Below are 18,868 nucleotides of genomic sequence, written 5' to 3' on the forward strand. Positions count from 1 at the left end.
AGTGTGAGCCACCAGCCTGGCATCCACCTGCTGTGGGACAAAGGTTTTACTCTGTAAAGATTTGTTTCTTGTACTTGTTTAATAAAATGCTGATCGAGCCAGTAGCCAGGCAAGACCCATTGGTCTAGAGCCAACTGAGCCGTGTTCCCATCCAGTGACATCCCAGTGTGTAAGAACGTGTGACAGTCAATTCTCACTGTCAACTTGACTGGATGTAGGGTCAGTTAGGAGACCAGTGGGGCACATCTCTGGGTGTGTCTGTAAGGGTTAACAAGAAGAGGAACACTCATCCTGAGTGGTGCCATCTCATGGGCTGGAGTTCTGGACTGTAAAAAAGAAAAGGGGACAAATGGCAGATGCTGGCATGTTCACTCTCTGTTTTCTGACCTCCATTGGTAATTCTTCTAATAGCTGGACAGAACACTCTAAAGCCAAGAGCTCAAATAAAGTTCTTCTGTCTGGCATTTTCACCATAACTGTGAGAAAAAGTAACCAATACAGATGGAAACCTTAAAACCTTATGGGATTGGTCTTACTGTTTAACAGTAATTCAGGGTTATTCAGGATCCAGAAGTTGAATGTGTAGACTAACAATAATAATTTTTCAATGTGCATTTGAATGTCATTTGAGTGGCATGAAATAATTTAACTCTTGCCAAGGCTTCAAATACTGAGAATCTATAAGCATTTCTATAGAATAAAAACTTTAATTTTTTTTGATTTGAAATTTAAAAACAAAACCCTGCATGTCATGGTGAAAGGAGTGATCCTGAAGTGCCCGCCGACACCGAATCCCCACCTTTTGGCTGTAAGCCTTTCTCTGGAGATGTACACCCATGGCTCTGGGCTCCACAAGCCAAGACTTTCTTGTGAGATGGAATTGGAAGCCTGCCGTTCAGACTCCGGAGGAAACAAAGTTGGATGGGACGATGTGTTAATGTGGCTATGGAGGGATTTTCAGTGTTTTTCTTTTCTTCCTCTACCTTCCTCTCAAAGGTGGCTTAAAGAGAAAACTACTCATTGCCAAGCTTTGCTAATAGGCTTTCTGTTGCTGCGGAAAAGCATCTGAGGTTCAGGCCAAGGGGGGGTTGGCTCTGTTGCCTTTGGATTTGTGGCGAGGGGCATCCTATCAGGGAGACCTTGGTGCAGCACAGTTGTTCACCTCTGGCCAGGAAGTGAGAGGAAGAAATCGAGGCCCCACAACCCTCCCCTCCCATGAGGGCATGACTCCCATGACCCAAAACCTCCCATTAGACCCCACCTTTTAGAGATTCCACCACCTCCCCAGAGTGCCAGGCTGATGATAAAGTCCCTACTACATGAGCCTTTGGGGGAACACTCAAGAATCACAGACGTGCTTTCTTGTGATTCCAGTACCAACTGACAGATGGAATAGTGAAGAAAAAGGTGACTTCCTTAAACACATAAAACACTGAAATGCCTACGGGGCTCAGGGATGACTCAGCCAATAAAGTGCATACTGTATGAGATGAAGATTCCAGCCCATGAACCCATGTAAATAAGTTTAGCATGGTGGTGTGAGCCTATAATACCAGTACTGCATGGTGGTGTGAGCCTGTAACACCAGCACAAGTAGTCGACGCTGAGGTTGATTGTAGTAGGAGTGGCAGGCGGGCTGCCTTGGGACGGCCCCACCTCCCGGCTAGCTTTACACCCGAAATAATTACACGGAAACTGTATTCATTTAAATACTGCTTGGCCCATTAGTTCCAGCCTCTTATTGGCTAATTCTCACATCTTGATTAACCCATTTCTAATAATCTGTGGAGCACCATGAGGTGGTGGCTTACCAGGAAAGATTCTAGCCTACATCCATCTCGGGTGGAAGAATCATGGCGACTGACTCACTTCCCTTCTTCCCAGCATTCTGTTCTGACTACTCCACCCACCTATGTTCTGACCTATCAGGCCAAGCAGTTTATTAATTAACCAATGAAACAACAGATAGATAGAAAGACACTCCTACATCAGTTGATGTCTGTCCCCCATAAGCACATGCACACAAACGCGCGCGCACACACACACACACACACACACACACACACACACTCATGTACACGCATGCGCACATGCACACGCACAAAGAAAAATTCCTTCTTCAGGCTGTCCTTATTAAAGATATCTAAAAGTTTTGTTTCTTGCTCCTGAACAATAGTCATCACTATTCATTGTCATTTTATTTCCCCATTTCTGTGAGCCTTGGCTTCAGAGAGCCAGGTGTGTTTGCCCCAGGGAGTTGTTGTAGGCTGAGGCAAACCCCTGATCTAGGCCTAACTGCTTCTCTTCACCATTGTGCCCACAGGCTCATGCGGGAGCAGAAAGCACAGACAGGATCACTTGTTCTAGTTCTGCTGGCTTTTCAGGGGATGGAATGGTTCCATTGTCCAGCTCTCTCTCTCGTGCTCTCTCCTTCTCCTCCTCCCTCTTTTTCTCCCCCTCCCCCTCTCTCTCTTTTTCATACACACATATATTCAGAGAGAGGGAGGAAGAGAAATATGCTCTCCCTTATAGCAATTGTTTTTCATCTGCTTCCCAAAGGAAATCAGCCCACAGTAAATATATCTGATATTGGGTGTGTCGCTCCTAAATCCCTTTTGTTGAAACTAATCCTCAAGGTGATGGGGTTAGGTGGACTCTTTGGGAGCTAAGTGGGTGCTAAGTAGATGTGTTAGCTAATTTCCACTTGGTTGTGACAAAATGCCTTGTGAGAGCTATTTAAGGAAGGATGGCTTTGTTTTGGTCAACATTTGAAGGGTAGAGGAAGTGTGGTAGAGAGAGAGGCTGTACCTGTGGCCGCAGGAGCGTGAGACAGCTGGTCACCTGACTGCTGGTCACACTGTTCTGCAGCCAGGAAGCAGGAAGAGATGGATGTTCATGTCCGCCGCTTCCTTTCCCTCTTTTTATTCAGACCTGGACCCAAGTTTATGGGATGGAGCCATCTCCATTTAGGGCAGGTCTTCCCTCTTGGGAATGCCTGCACAGACACATCCAGAGTGTCTCCTAGGGAATTCCAAAGCCCACCTGCACAGACACATCCAGAGGGTCTCCTAGGGGATTCCAAAGCCAGCTCAGCTGACAACGAAGAGGAACTATCACAAGAATGCTGCACCATATTTGGGATCAATGTTTACATAAAACAGATCCCCATAGAGTCTCCTGACCATCTGCCTGAGAAGATACAGCAAAGCAATGAAGTCTATTGGGCCAGTGAGGCGATTCTTTAGATAAAATGGCTTGTACTGCACACCGGACAATCTGAGTCCAATCCCCAGAACCCATGTGGGAAGGAGAGAACTGACTCCCAAATGTTATTCTCTTACCTTCCCACGTGCACAATGACACATGTACGTGCACACATGAGCACACATACATACACACACACTACATATGCACACTATATATATACACACTATTCAAACAATACACACACAATACACACTATATACATACACAATGCATATAACAATTATAAATACATAAAAAAGAGATGTGGTCTGTGGATTGGAAAGGGGGCCCTCACTATGTACCAAATTCACTGGTGCTTCCATTTTAAGACTTCCACATTTCCAGAACTTCCAGGCAGCTATTTCTGTTGTTTGTAAACCACTCCTATTGGGATGTTTCATTTTACTTAAAGCACAAAGGGACTGAGTATCAACTCAATGGCAAGTCTTGATTCATGTAAACACTTCATCATTTAACCTTCCTTGTCCTATATTAGCTTAGAACAAATCCCATGCTATAAATTTTAATCTGTGAGCATACCAGGTTGTTTCTTCCCTCCTGTCAACACTTAAAGATTCTTTGAGGAAATGCATGATCAGAGTTTAAATAGAATCTGTGTAGCAGGTAAGGGCCCCTGTTGCCCAAGCTTGACAACCCAAGTTAGGCCCCAGTTGCTTTTTAAAAATTTTTCTTTTGTGATTGTGTGTGTGTGTGAGAGAGAGAGAGAGAGACAGAGAGAGAGACAGAGAGAGAGAGACAGAGAGAGAGAGACAGAGAGAGAAAGGATGCATGAGAGCCAGCTTGAGTATATATGCACCACATACCAACAGGTACCCATGGAAACAGAAGAGGGCCTTTGAACCTCTGGAACTGGAGTCACAGGCAGCTGTGAGCCAGATGTGGGTGATGGGAACTGAACTTTCATCCTCTACAAGAGCAGCAGGTATTCTTAGCCACTGAGCCATCTCTCTACCCCTCCAGGTGTTTTAAATTAGTTAATTGATCAATCAGTTAATTATTCAGTGGTGCTGGGGATGGAACCTGGGGCCTTACACATGCTAGAGACGATCTCATCCCCAGACCCCAAACTTTTCTTTTATAAAACTATGATTTCTATGCGGTTTTTACGTTTTAAGTTAGCCATAATTCCTTATACCATTGGCCAGTACTTAATTCATTTGAATCTGTATCTAATAAAGTTTCATACACTGGAAAGGACTGGTAATGTCTTTCATTTCCTTTTGATCTATACTTTCTGTCTCTTTCTCCTTCATTAGACAGTCTTTATACAATATGCTTTTTAACTTTATTATTGCACTGTAGGTCTCAGTCATATGAATGTAAACATGTTACAATAATGGTTGTTTTTGAGGTATTTGTATGAGCCAGGCATTTTTGGAAGTACTTTGCATAGACTTTCTCATCTTGACTATTTTTCAGGACTGAAAATCGAACCCAGGGCTTCCTGTTTTCTAAGCATGCACCTGATCATCGAGTTGCCTACTTAGCCTCTCCTATCTCACTTAATCTAGACCAGAGCCCACTGAGCTGGTTGTCAATTTCATCTCATAGACAGAAAGCCAAGGGTTAACAAGGTGAATTCAATTCCCCAGGAACACATAGTTAATAAGAAGCCAAGCAGAGTTTGGAGACCACATCACTCCTACTCCAAAGTCCATGCCCTTAACCTGCAGCCTCTACATCAGAGACAACGCATCCCGAGAGGTTAACACGGTGCTATGTTATTCTCGGCATTTCATGGACGTTTTTGAAATATTTCTTAAGTTAACAAGGGAAACCGAGTGTTATCATAAAGCAGCCACCCCGCCAAGCTAAATCAACAGAGACCTATTGATCAGCCGGTCTGTGGAACTGGGTGGGAGTTGCGTAAAATTGGCAGGTAAGCCAGGTACAGTTAATGTCTCCCACTCATCACCCCGAGGTTGTAGACAGAGGACTCTGCTGAGGTGAGTTAGAGCAGGTAGCAGGCACTCCCACTTAGTGTGAGGAGATCCCTGAGTAGGGTGTTAATAGGCTCTGAAGCTGACCGCAGCTTCTGTTCCTTCCAGAACCCAATGGCATGTCGTGTAGGCAGATGAGCGCCCAGGCCTTACCATGCCCTGGCTGTCTTTCTTGGCAGAACCCCAGTGGGAAGCACATTGTCCAAACATGGAAACTGCCAGCATCTCTCCGCCAATGCCTTTATTTAAGAACCCAGTATTTTCTTTGAATCAGTAGTAGCTATGGTTCCTTTGACTCCTGTTGGCTCTCTGTCACTAACACATGCATATAAGGCATCCTTCAGCTTGGTTCTGGTCAGGCACTTGTCGGTTCTGTCTTGGCAGGAGGGCCTAGGTTCCCGAGAAGACCAGCCGGGAGCTTCTCTGCTTATTGGGATTACAGTCCAGTGTTGCAGGGACAGAGATCACTGCAGGAGGCCCACAGCCTGTGGCTAGCTGCAAACCCATCTTAGAGTCCCCTCAAGTCTGCTAAGGTAAGAGATCATATACTCTTTTTCCAGACCGTGGGAGAAAGAGCTACTGACTTCCATGCTTGCTACTTCGCTTTTATGACCCTAAGCGAGAAGTGTCATCGAGCATTGATGTTTTGTTTCTATTTAGTCCAGTCTGCAGCAGAAACTCAACCCTTGGGTTGTTGACCCTCTGCTCTAAGCCTAGTGTTCTTTTTGTTTCCTCATGTACCCCTAAATGACAGTGTTCTTCTTACGAAAGTCAAATAGCTTTGAACATGAATTAGAACAGCGATTCTCTACCTTCCCAATGCTGCAACCCTTTAATACAGTTCCTCATGTCATGATAACCTCAACCATATGATTATTTTTGTTACTACTTCGTAACTATAATTTCGCTACTGTTGTGAATCGTGATATAAATATCTGTGTTTTTTGATGTTCAAATGGCCGTGAAAAGGTCATTTGGCCCCCAAAGGGATTGTGACACCCACAGGTTGAAAAACCACTGGATTAGAGAAATGCTTAAACTGAGAAATAACCTACCACTTATTTCAGCCCATAAACTGTATACAGCAACAGATTAAAAAGCCAAAACCAAGATGCATTCATTTTCCACGTTAGCAGGACTCATCACCAGGCAACAACGTGGAGGTGATAAGTATAGCCCACAGGTGCTAATTTTGAAAATGCTAGGATAATTCCGAAGCCAGTTTTGCGCTTCTGCCTCTGATGACATTAAACATTGTCAGCTATTTCTTGTGATGGATCAGTGTATAGTATGCAGTAGCTGTGGATGTGATCTTTGGATGCCTCCGGCTCTCCTTCCAGAAGCACAGTAGGGCTGAAGTTCCGGAGCTCTGGAAGGATGTGTGGTTTGCTTTAAGACACCAGGGAACTGGGATCCAGCTCTATTGGTAGAGTGCTTGACCAGCATCTCTGAAGCCATGCGATTGACCTCAGATACCACATAAACCAGGAATGGTGGGGCATGGTTGTAAATCCAGCACATTGGAGGTGGATTCAAAGTTCAAGATCACCCTCTGCTACATAGCGAGTCCAAGGCTAGTCTTGGGTAAATGAGACCCTGCCTCAAGATTAGGGAGCAGGGATTAGGGAGCTGGGAGATGGCTAAGGGTAAAGTGAGGATCTGAGTTGATCCCGAACACCCATATAAAAAGTCAGGCACATGTAAAAGAGAACTTTAGTTCTACGACCTTATATTTACAAAACTGGACACATATTTGCTGTAGGAACTTGATGAGGCTGAACCAGTGTCTCTAGTATTCAGAAAAGGGATGTGGCGCCTCATGGCGCCAAAGTGATGTTTGAGCACCCTCTGCTGGATGAATTAGGTATGTCCCAGGTAACTACAAGAGACTGCTGTCAATATGATTTGGGGGTGGAGTTGGGGCACAACTTTTTAAATATAAGCTCAAGAGAAGATTTTATCTAAAATCTGCACCAAAAGAAGTGTGTTCTTTAAACAAATACCCTCTGACTCACCATCATGTACCAGAAGTGTTTTGTCTTTTATAGACCCCAAAGAAAATGAAATTTAGAAAAAAAAATGCTGGGATTGCAAGTGTTGCTGGGCGGTGCTGGCACACGCCTTTAATCCCAGCACTCAGGAGGCAGAGGCAGGCGGATCTCTGTGAATTCAAGGCCAGCCTGGTCTACGAGAGCTAGTACCAGGAAAGGCTCCAAAGCTACACAGAGAAACCCTGTCTCAAAAACCAAAAGAAAAAGAAAAGAAAAGAAAATGAAATTTAGGAGCATAGTCATTAACAGACATACAGTTCACACATTAAAATATCTAAGACACATTGGAAAATTAGGAGATTATAATACTATGCTTTTCTCCTTCACAACACCCCTGCTACTCAACACAAATATATAATCAGACTGTATTTTCTCTACAATGTCTTCCAATTTATCTGCCAAATCTCAGTCCAGATTCTGCCAGCCCTGTTCATTCACACACAAAGTCAGGCTGCAGACACAGTGTGAGTAACAGGAAGTCTGTTTTATCACCGTAAGTATTATCTCTGTCTTCAGGGAGCCTATAGACTGCCACCCAGGGAAGAAATCAGGAAGTGTTTGGCTGTGAACTGTGAGAAGAAGTGACTCTTTGTGAAGATGTGACCTAGTTGGGAAGGTAATCGGAAAGCAGGGCTGGCAGGCTCGGTGGTTTGCAACACCGGCACTTGGGACACTGAGAAGGAAGACACCAAGCCCGAAGTCCTGTTAGGATGTAAGGTGAGTTGCTGGGTTACACAATAAGATTCTGACTCAGCAAACAAAGAAGGGAAAGGGAAGAGAAGAGAAGTGGAGGAAAGGGAAAGGAGGGGAAGTAAGGAAATGGGAAGAGGAATGGGGAAGAGGGAAAGCCAGGGGCACTGTGAGCTCTCAACACCAATGGGAACCAGGTGTTCAATGAATATGTGGGAGGTTTTTATACCAGTTGTCCAGGGATGATGGGCTATTGCAACTTACTTTTCTTCTTTTTAAATTTTATTACTATTATTTTTTGTGTTTCAGCGTTTGTCTGCATGTACATTGCTATCTCCGGTTGCAGGGAATGTATTGCCTTCTCTGGCCTCTATAGGCAAGCAGGCACGGACATATTTGAGAGATTTTGACACCTTTAGGAGGTAGAGCCTAAATGGAGAAACTGGGTTGTTAGGAGAAGACCTTAAGTTGAAAGTCAGCCCCACTGCCTGTCCCCTTTCGCCTTCTCTTCCTACCATGATGTGAACAAGCAGCCTCCCCGCTGCTGCCACAGCCACAGCCACAAGCTGCTCCAATCACCATGCCTTCCCTTCATATATGGACAGAACTCTCACACTGTGAACCAAAACAGACCCACCTCTCTTTGACTCCTTATTTTCAGCTCATTGAGAAACGAACAATGAGAAAAGTGGCTAACATAATAGGTAAAAATCTACTAGAGACCGAGTGCCCTTAATCAGAAAACACAAACCCCCGGCACTCCAAAGTCTGACCCTTTGGAGCATCGTTGGGACACTACAAGTAGAAAACTCCACACCTGGCCACACATGAGATGCCACAGATGAATCACAAACACAGATTTGCTAAAATGATGTATAAAATCGTCTTTAGGCTATGTGTATGAGGTAAGTATGAAACGTAATTTGAATTTTGTGTGTTGACTTGGATCCTATGCACCCATAACCTATCTTACTATGTGGATCCAGATTTTCCCAAGTCCCAAACAAAAACCAAACCCCAAACCACAGTGGTCCTGAGCATTCTGACTAAGGGATGCCCAACCTGTAAGTTGTTTACTGCCACGGGGCAGTCGATGCATTTTAGAGCCTACTCACCACGTGGCTGAGACATTTCTAATACCCAAGCCCCAGGAATTTCATGTGGGTTTCCATGTGGATAGAATGGGAGTAGGAGCAGACTGTTTGAAGCAATGCCATGTTTCTAGCTAAGGTCTGTGTGAGCTTTTGTGTTTTGTTATCACTATGGCAAAACACAGAAGATAATTGACTGTTTAAAAGGACTTATTTCCTTTCATAGTTTCCCAGGAAAAATATAGATATGATCTCCTCCCTGTTTATATTTTCAATGGTTGCCGTCTCTATTGCTCTGGGAAGGTGAAGGTAACAGTTGGTAACAGCCATGGCGGGAGGAGAGAAACAATTTTCCTTCTACTGCTCTAACAGATGCAGAAACAAGTGAAAGCAGCATGGGGTCAAAGGTCAAAGGTCACACAGCTAGGCTAGCGCTATACCACTCATCCAAACCCTCAGCCTTCTAGATTGTGAGCTGGACCTGGTGGTTCAGGCCAGGAATCCCAGCACTTGGGAGAATAAGGCAGGAAAGTCACTGCAAGTTTGAGGTTAGTCTGGGCTACAGAATGAGACCCTGTTTTTTTTTTTGTTGTTTTTTTTTTTTTTTTTCGAGACAGGGTTTCCCTGTAGTTTCTAGAGCCTGTCCTGGAACTAGCTCTTGTAGACCAGGCTGGCCTCGAACTCAGAGATCCGCCTGCCTCTGCCTCCCGAGTGTTGGGATTAAAGGCGTGCGCCACCACCGCCCGGCTGAGACCCTGTTTTTAAAAAAGAAAATATCTTTTTCCGTGCCATGCACTTAATTATATAAAGAGTTTGTTGTTGTTGTTGTTGTTGTTGTTGTTAGGATCCAGCTAGGAACTTTCCATCTGTCTGGTGTTAATTAGTTGTTTTTAAACACTAATTTGGGAAATGGTGCGTTTTGGTTGTTTTATAAATAGAGTAAAAAAACCCACTGAAACTGTTGGGAAAATTTAAACAAGTAAAGCAATTCCATGTCCCTGCTTGACACCAGTTTGTCCCAGAGGTGACACAACTGTATAGTTTTTGATAACACTGGAAATTTATATATATGAGACAAAATCCTACTGGCTAACTTGGAACTCACTATGTAAACCAAGCTGGGCTTGAACACACAGAGATCTGCCTCTGCCTCCTGAGTGTGGGGCTAAAGGCACACACCCCAACACCCGGCCTTCTCACAGTACTCTCTCCAAAAGAGGAAATCCTTTCAGAAGCAACTGCCTTCATTTATTAATAGGGTTGCTCCCTGAACCTGGTGTGTGTGTGTGTGTGTGTGTGTGTGTGTGTGTGTGTGTGTGCGCGCGCAAGTGTTTAGATGCCAATTGGTACAGACCCGGGTAGTTAAGGGCTTCCTTCACTTCCCACTTAAGTGACTAGTCACAGGTCTGGGCCTCTCGTACTTGTAAACAACTGGCTGTAAAGTGGGGGTTCCCATGATCTCTTCAAAACCATAATTTATTACACTGGTTCTCAACTTGTGGGTCATGACCCCTTTGGGAGGGTTAAATGCCCATTTCATAGGGGTCACATATCAGATATCCTTTCATATAAGATAATTACGATGCAATTCATAACAACAGCAAAATTACAATAATGAAGTGCCGTGAAATAATTGTATGTTTGGGGTCACCGTGACAGGAGGAACTGTATTAAAGGGTTACAGCATTGGGGAGGTTGAGAACCGCTGATTATTAGACTGGTTCATGGAACTTGAAAATGCTTTCTACTTTCATCTATTGGTTTATTACAAAAGATGTAGACAGACAGACAGATGATATATATATATATATAATATATATACACACACACACATAGATGATAGGTAGGTACATAGATGATAGATAGATAGATAGATAGATAGATAGATAGATAGATAGATAGATAGATAGACAGACAGACAGAAGAATGGATAGATAGATGAACAGAGATTACAAAACACATGGCAGAAGCAACTCAAGGGAGGGGTGTTTATTTCATCTCCCCATTTCAGAGGTTTCAGAACTGTTCAACTCAACATCCAGGAACCAGAACAAAGACAGGAAGAGGCAGGGCAAGGCATGACTTTCCAAGACACACTCCGAGTGACCTACTTTCTCCAGCCAGAACCCCCCTGACACAGTTTTCCCCATCCCCATGGTATGAGTCTGTGAAAGCATCAAAGCCTTCACAAGGCCAGAGACCTCATGAGATCACCCAGGGAACACCCTTATTGATGTGTACCCCCATTCCCTCACACCCCACCCCCATCCCAAAGGTGAGCTTTACTGATCAAGGTGTTTCTCCATCCAGTCAACAGACAATAAGACTAACCACTATAGAAGGAGGAAATGGACAGCCAAATAAAGGCCTCTTAGAACGCAGTCCAGAGGGGTCCCAAGTACAGGAGCTCCTGTCACCATGGGGTTGGATGTGCTATGCTCCTGCCACATAGATGTCTCCAACAACCGGAATCTTAGGGATGTTTGTAGAGGTGGTTTTTTTAGTTTTTTTTTTTTTTTTTTTTTTTGGTTTTTCGAGACAGGGTTTCTTCTGTAGCTTTTGGAGCCTGTCCCGGAACTAGCTCTTGTAGCCCAGGTTGGCCTCGAACTCACAGAGATCCGCCTGCCTCTGCCTCCCGAGTGCTGGGATTAAAGGCGTGCGCCACCACCGCCTGGCTTGTAGAGGTTTTATAACATAGGTGTGACGGAAATTAACTCGGTGTCTGGTCCTTTCTTTTCTCCCATGAGGATAGGAACAGGACTGAATGTTCCATTTCTGTTGAGTGGCCCCATCCAAGGATCAAGCAAAAGTCAGCCGTGAAAAGAAAAACTACATCTGCCACTATGGAAATTCCAAGCCATTGGGAGCTGTTTCTGAAACTAGAATTAAAAACAAAATGTTTAAGCAAAAGTTCTCCCCAGCACCCTAACTACTCCAAAATCTGCAAAGATTTTAGAAATGTATATTCCTAATTATATGAAATAATTAGATTTATAAATAAGGGTTTTTTCGGGGGGGGGGGTGGTTCTGAGACAAGATTTCTTTGTATATCCCTGGCTGTCTTGGAACTGGCTCTGTAGACCAGGCTGGCCTGGAACTCACAGAGATCCACCTGCCTTTGCCTCCCGAGTGCTGGGATTAAAGGTGTGTGCCAACACCGCCTGGCTATGACAGATATTTTAAGTATGATGATAAAGACTGAGTGTTAAGAAACACTGAATTTGTACTGCTGGCTACACTCTCCTTTCTGCCCCCCCTGCTGCCCCTTGCTGTGAACTTAAACTGCAGCATTGAAACTCCTAAGGACAGCAGAGCAAATATCCCCCTCAGTGCTGAGACAGCTCTCTCATCCCATTGTTTTTTGTTTTGAAAAGGAAGAAATACTGAATATAAATTACTAAACTGCTGACTCTCACATATAAATCATTTTTTATTTTGAATTTTTTTTTTTTTTTTGGTTTTTCGAGACAGGGTTTCTCTGTAGCTTTGGAGCCTGTTCCAGGAGGAACTCGCTCTTGTAGACCAGGCTGGTCTCGAACTCACAGAGATCCGCCTGCCTCTGCCTCCCGAGTGCTGGGATTAAAGGCGTGCGCCACCGCCGCTCGACTATTTTGAATTTTTTTAAAGGAAGGTTATTTGGCGAACCATAAGGATCGAACTGTGTCATATAAGATATATGTTGGTTTTTTTTTTCCTGTACTTTTAGAGTTTGATTATGTGACATAGGAGTTTCTTTTCTGGTCTTTTCTGTTTGAAGGCCCATCCCTAGTTGAGGTACTACTGGCAACTGATAGCAGCTGGGAAAGGGAGCGCCAGCTTTCTATAAGGGTGTGACCCCTGGTAGGTCAACTATGGCCAGGATACCATCCCATTCTCAGGGTATGGATGAGTCTGTGGCTAGAGGCACTTGCACACAGGCCTTAAAAAAAGGTAGACACGAATTTGGTGGCTAAGTTTTGTGTAACTATGATCAAGATGGCATTAAATGCAATTTTCAAGGAATAACAATGTCATTTTATTTTTTTTATTTTATTATTATTATTATTATTATTATTATTATTATTGGTTTTTCGAGACAGGGTTTCTCTGCAGCTTTTTTTTTTAGAGCCTGTCCTGGAACTAGCTCTTGTAGACCAGGTTTGCCTCGAACTCACAGAGATCCGCCTGCCTCTGCCTCCCGAGTGCTGGGATTAAAGGCGTGCGCCACCACCGCCCGGCCAACAATGTCATTTTAAAAACATCGCTGCTGCCTCCTATGCCTTCAGAAGTTTATTTAGCTTTTCTTAAACTTCAGATTCCTATCTATAAATTCTAGTGCTATTAGATGGCCCCCATAGGGTCAATAAAATGACTTAAAGTTTTAGTACAGGACACATAGGTATCTTTCAATAGCCACCAGTATTAATTCCTAATTTTCTCTAACATTTCTGGCATATTTAGGGGTTTAACTTTTCTTTATTATTTATTATTTCAAGAATGTTATCTATGTCACTTTAAATTTTCAAGAGTATTAGAATCAGTTGTGTATGTGTATAGAAAGAAATGGTTTGATCTGAAAGCTTTTTTAATAATAAATTTATTTTTTTTTTAAATAGAAGACACTCCTAGTACCTGAGAATGTTCTGATTTGGAAACAGGGCTGCTGAAGACATACACAACTAGTTGAGTTGAGACGAGGTCTTAAGAAGGGGCTGCTGTCTCTTATGTGACTAGTATCACACAGAGTGATAGCAGGACTCATGGGGAAGAGAAAGCGCTGGCCACTTCCTTTAGGGGGCATTTCCTTTCAAACCACCATAGGTACTTTGTATTTGGTACCTCTATCAAGCTAGTACAATAATAGTAAATATCTAACTTATTAAAATGAATCCTCAAATGTTGCATGATGTTTGTTCACACTGTGAATAGATCGCACTATTTAAATAAAGCCAACCATAGGTCTATAGGCAGAGCAATCAACCAGTTGACCAGAAGTAACAATAGAGAGTGAGGGGAAGACTGGAGATCAGAGAGAGAGAGGCACAGGAAGGATATGCTGTTGTTTTTGTTTCAGATGGCATAGGATAGCCCTCTTTATGGGACAGCAGGGGAGGAGGAAGTAGCTGGGTGCTTTCTCTGCCTCTCTGAGCTAGTAGGTTTTCACTGTAGCATCTGGCTCCCAGGTCTAAATTGGTAAAATAAAACAATATAGACGTAGTAAAAAAAAAAATAAACCAACATTTTCCCCCCTACATGGAGGCAACTGAGGCTGCAGCAGAGGCAACGGCAGCAGGAGGTGAAGGCCCCAGGGCCGCAGCCTCAGTAGCAAGGCAGCAAAGACTGCAGAGGTGTTGTCAGCGTCTGAGGCAGCCGTCAGTTCAGGTGCAGCCACTGTGCCGCAGATAAAACAGCATCTGGAAGTTATGCTTTGCGTTTCCCTGCGTCTCATCTCTTTGCCTACTTTTCATATCTCACAGTGCAAAGTAACAAGTGTGGTGATTCATAAACAGGCATGTCTAAATGCATATGTACAATCTTTAAATCTAAGTTAGGAAAAGTATACTCGATTTTTACATTTGTTTTTTGGGACACGGTCTTGGGTAGCCGAGGCTAGCCTCAAATTCTGTTGCTGATGAGAGCCTTGAAATATTGATCCACCTTCCCATGTGCTGGATTACAGGCATGCACCACCATACCCAGATGGTATACATACTATTTTTAAAATGTTTGAAGTTGTACCCGGTGACATAACATATGCCTAATAATAATAATAATAATTCCAGTATTCAGTGTAAGTGAGGGTGCCCTGAAGCCACCAAACCAGACCACTCCTTAAGTAGAAAGAAAGGTTTATTGGGGATCCAACTACCAAGGTTATCTCTAGGATAGTGAGGAGGGCAGAGAGAAGCAAGAAGTCTGAAAAGCAAGCAGATTTTCTACGACAGTCGTCAGAGTTGGACCTTTGAGCTGGTACAGGCTGTCCAGCTCACCTTGGGAATTTGATGCCCTGCCTGAGGTGGTTGATTATGAGAGGTCCAGGGAAGTAAAATCCCACCTCATGAGATTCCCGAGGAACGCTGAATTTAGGTATCTGTTTACCCAGTAACAATCCTTCTGCTTACCTGGTCAGAGTTCTTTTGTTTAGGACACTGTCACCAGCACTGCCATTTGGGGGGGGGACCCACTTTGGATCAAATAATCAGGAGTAGTAGGACCTAGAGTTTAAAGCCAGCATAGGTGTGATACAGAAGACCCCGTCTTTAAACGCACACACACACCACAGAGCCCAAGTTGGAGTGTGTGTATGAAATCATATTGGAAGTTATTTATAGAAGTACTTTGAGGCCTATGACAACTGCTTCTTGGTTTGTGTCTCCCAGGCCCCAGGGCTATACTAACCCAGGATTTCCTTAATCCAATTTCAGAATTTGACCGTTTCTAGGCCACCGGATCAGACAAAGCCGACCAAGGCTGCAGGTTTATTTTTGGTGCCTTTATTCCTGTGCGACTGCCCTTTGCTGTCTCAGTCCTGTGTGCCTTCCAGGCTCCTGTGCCCTGGCCTAGATGTCCACTGTGTCCTCCACATAGAGGAGTCAGTGTGCTTAGCTCCCCACCCCACCACCCAGCAAAGCCCCAGTCCCTCACCTTTGTCCATTCCTATTCCTATCATCGTCTCATTCATGCTTGTTCCTCATTATTGTTGTTTGATACTGGCAAGGAGATTTTTTTGGATTTTTTTTTAAAAATTGTATCCAACTAGAGAATAGACCTTATCTACATAATTTACCTTTACCAAAAACACAGACAAAATACATTTATTGGCGGACTTGTTGGTTCCAGATTCTTGGCCTTTTGTCCAAGAACTAAAAATAAGGGTTAACACAGATTGCAAAGTAGCAAAATAATTTTTTGAAGCAAAGTGATAATATATACTAAATATGACTGAGGCCACTTAGGCTTTGATTATTGTTTGGGGCTTTCTTTTTATATGGTACAAGAGATATTTATTTACTAAATAGGGTGGTTCTCTGTTCTGATTGACAGATTATGTAACTTTTCCCCCCTTACTGTGCATGTCCTTTCTCACAATGCATCTGATTTTAACTATAGGCATACCTAATTATTCATAAGCACAAAATGGTTGTTGTGGAATATTAGTTAAAGGTGTGTTACATTCCTTTATGCTGTGGAACATTTGTTTAGTGATGCAAAAAATGTGTTGCATTCTTTTATGTTGCATTTGTTTAACTCAGTAAAGCTGTGTGACTTTGCCGGCCTAAAACACCTGATTGGTCTAAATGGCCAATAGTTGGGCAGGAGAGAGAAATAGGTGGGGTTGCCAGGCAGAATAAATAAGAAAAGAGAGAAGAGGAGGAGTAGGAAAAAAGGAAAGAAAGGAGAATGCCAGGGACCAGCCACCCAGCCACAAGCCACAGAGTAAGAAGGAAAGAGAGGTACATAGAATAAAGCTAAAAGCCCAGAGGCAAAAAGTAGATGGGATAATTTAAGTTAAGAAAAGCTGGGTAGAAACCAATCAAGCTAAGGCCAGGCATTCATAAGTAAGAATAAGTCTCCGTGGATTTATTTGGGAGCTAGGTGATGGGCACCCAAAGAGCAAAGAGTGAAAAAAACCAACTACAGATGGTAAGTATGAAAGTTTCCCTAAAAGTTCACTTTTGGAACAATTTTGCCTCAATGAGTGTGCACCCCAAACCAGTTCAAGCTGAATTCTCAGCATTTTCATGATTCCTACCCTGAAACATTGGGAATATCCACAAACAGAAACTATCCAAATCGTATTGTTGTAGGAGTAGAAAAACTTACATGGAGGTGTGTGCCTAGTCTGCTGCGGGGGGGGGGGGGGGGTCTGAAGAAGCTCTGAGGTTGACTAGTGCGTTGTCTGGAGAAGGTGCCGTAAATGCATGTAAAGAAACTGTACCGACACCTGGTACTGACCCATTTGCTTGCATGCCCCTATCCCTATAGGATCAACTCCCAGTCTCTGGTAACATCTATTCTGCTCCGAATTTAGATGCGATGAACCATTTCAGATTCCAAGTACAAGTGAGATCGAACCTGCTGCTAAAATGTCTTCCCTAAGAGAGACACAAACATCTCCTCCTCCCAAGATACTAACAAACCAACACTCTGAGGACTGGTTCATCTGAGTTTACTCTGAGGAATCAATGTGGTTATTAGGCTTCCTTACAGAGCAATGGGTGAGAGATTATGGGCTGGAGAGTGGGTGGCCTTATTACAGCCACACTAGAAAGTCTGAGTCCAGCAGGAATGGCGACTCCCCCATGGATGCACAGACAGAGCCCTTCCTGTCATCCTTCCTCGCCTGTACACTTCTACCCCTCCCTGAAGCTGCAGGCTGCTTTCTGACATTCTATGGGTGGCAGGTTTCTTGAAGCCCTGGGCCTGTTCTGTGACCCTGGTTTTAGGATGGAGGGTTTCCTTTAGGTTTTGTGTGTTCAAGCTTGTCTTTGAATTCCAGACACCCCCCATCCCCACCCTGGACTTGTTTCACTTTCCACGTGCTGGAATTTACAAACACAAAGCACCACAGCTGTAAAGATGGGGTTACTTAAAAGTATTCGGAGAAAACAGTTACACTGTCTTTCCTACAGCAGCTAATTGTGCCTTGGTTCACCTACGAGCTGTGGTTAGAAACTTGGGAGTTTAAATGACAGGTGATACTATATCATTTCATGTATACAACACAATGTTTTGAAGTATTTGTAACATATATATGTATAATAAAATGTGCTTTGCTTCACACTAGTTTTTAAAGATGCAAAAAGTTAATTATGTGTAAGCATCTGTGTCTCTTGTGGATTTGTGCACATGAGTACAAGGTCCATAGGACCAGAAGGGGGGCATCAGAGCCCCTGGAACTGGAGGTGGACTGGCATGGGTGATGGGAACCGAATCTCTTGAACTTACCTAACTGTAATATATAACTTGGACCAACACCTCTCATCTCCCGGTTCCCCCATCCACCAGGTGCTTTTGGGGAGGGGTGGATTCAATTCTCCCCATGAGATCAACATTTTTTAGAATGAGATCATGCTGCATTTTTCTGCATGGCTTATTTCACTTAATATAATATCCTCTAAGTTCACCCATATTTTTGCAAATGATATGATTTTCTTCTTTATTGCTGAATAGAATGCTGTGTTCTATTTAGCCACATTTTAAAAATTCATTCTGTTGATGAAAAATTATTTGACCCCCCCCATCTTGGCTGTCAACTATTGCTGTAATGAATGAACAAGGTGGAACAGCTGTCCCTTCAGAATGCTGTTTTAATTTCCTTTGGATATATACCTAGCAATAAGATTCCTGGATCACGCGATACTTCTAATTTTATCATTTTGAGGTGCCTACATGTGGTTTTCTACAATCACAGTATAAATTTACATTTTCATTAGTGCATAAGGGTTCTTTTTCTCCACATGAGTCTTTTGTTTATCTGATATATGATCTCATGCACTCCAAGCTAGTCTTGACCTCACTATATGGCTAGGTATAGCACAAATAATAAAAACCCAGAGGCAGAAATTGGGATCCAACCAGAAAAGCAAAGCAGCCAAGCCACTAGAGAAGTTTTACTTCTACCAAGGCTGGGAGCAGACAGCCTCTCTCTCTCTCTTCTTATTTTATATTCCCTCTAGTGCTGGGATTAAAGGTGTGACTCCCTCGTACTGGGATTAAAGGTGTAGGCCACCACCACCTGGATTTATTTCTGCCCTAATCTTGTGTAGCCCAAGGTGGCCTTGAACTCACAGAGACCCCTCTGTCTCCCTAATCCTGGGATTCAAGGCGTGTGTCACCATTACCTGAC

The 18,868-nt window shown here is 43.5% G+C and overlaps 1 long non-coding RNA gene across 5 annotated transcripts; it reads left to right on the plus strand.

The window, feature by feature from the left end:
* The first annotated feature begins 4,965 nt into the window (after positions 1 to 4,965).
* LOC119817942 lies at positions 4,966 to 17,805 on the plus strand. Of its 5 annotated transcripts, none has more exons than XR_005285970.1 (4): positions 4,966 to 5,146; positions 5,592 to 5,740; positions 7,775 to 7,975; positions 8,258 to 9,621. It is a non-coding gene; the product is annotated as an uncharacterized LOC119817942 (long non-coding RNA). The 5 variants fall into 5 exon arrangements; XR_005285971.1 differs by lacking the exon at positions 4,966 to 5,146 and adding an exon at positions 17,005 to 17,805 and having other exon boundaries at positions 5,422 to 5,740; positions 8,258 to 8,853; XR_005285973.1 differs by lacking the exon at positions 4,966 to 5,146 and adding an exon at positions 17,051 to 17,805 and having other exon boundaries at positions 5,422 to 5,740; positions 8,258 to 8,853.
* Positions 17,806 to 18,868: the final 1,063 nt, after the last annotated feature.

The sequence above is a fragment of the Arvicola amphibius genome, chromosome 6, assembly GCF_903992535.2.
Source record: "Arvicola amphibius chromosome 6, mArvAmp1.2, whole genome shotgun sequence".
Lineage (NCBI taxonomy): Eukaryota > Metazoa > Chordata > Mammalia > Rodentia > Cricetidae > Arvicola > Arvicola amphibius.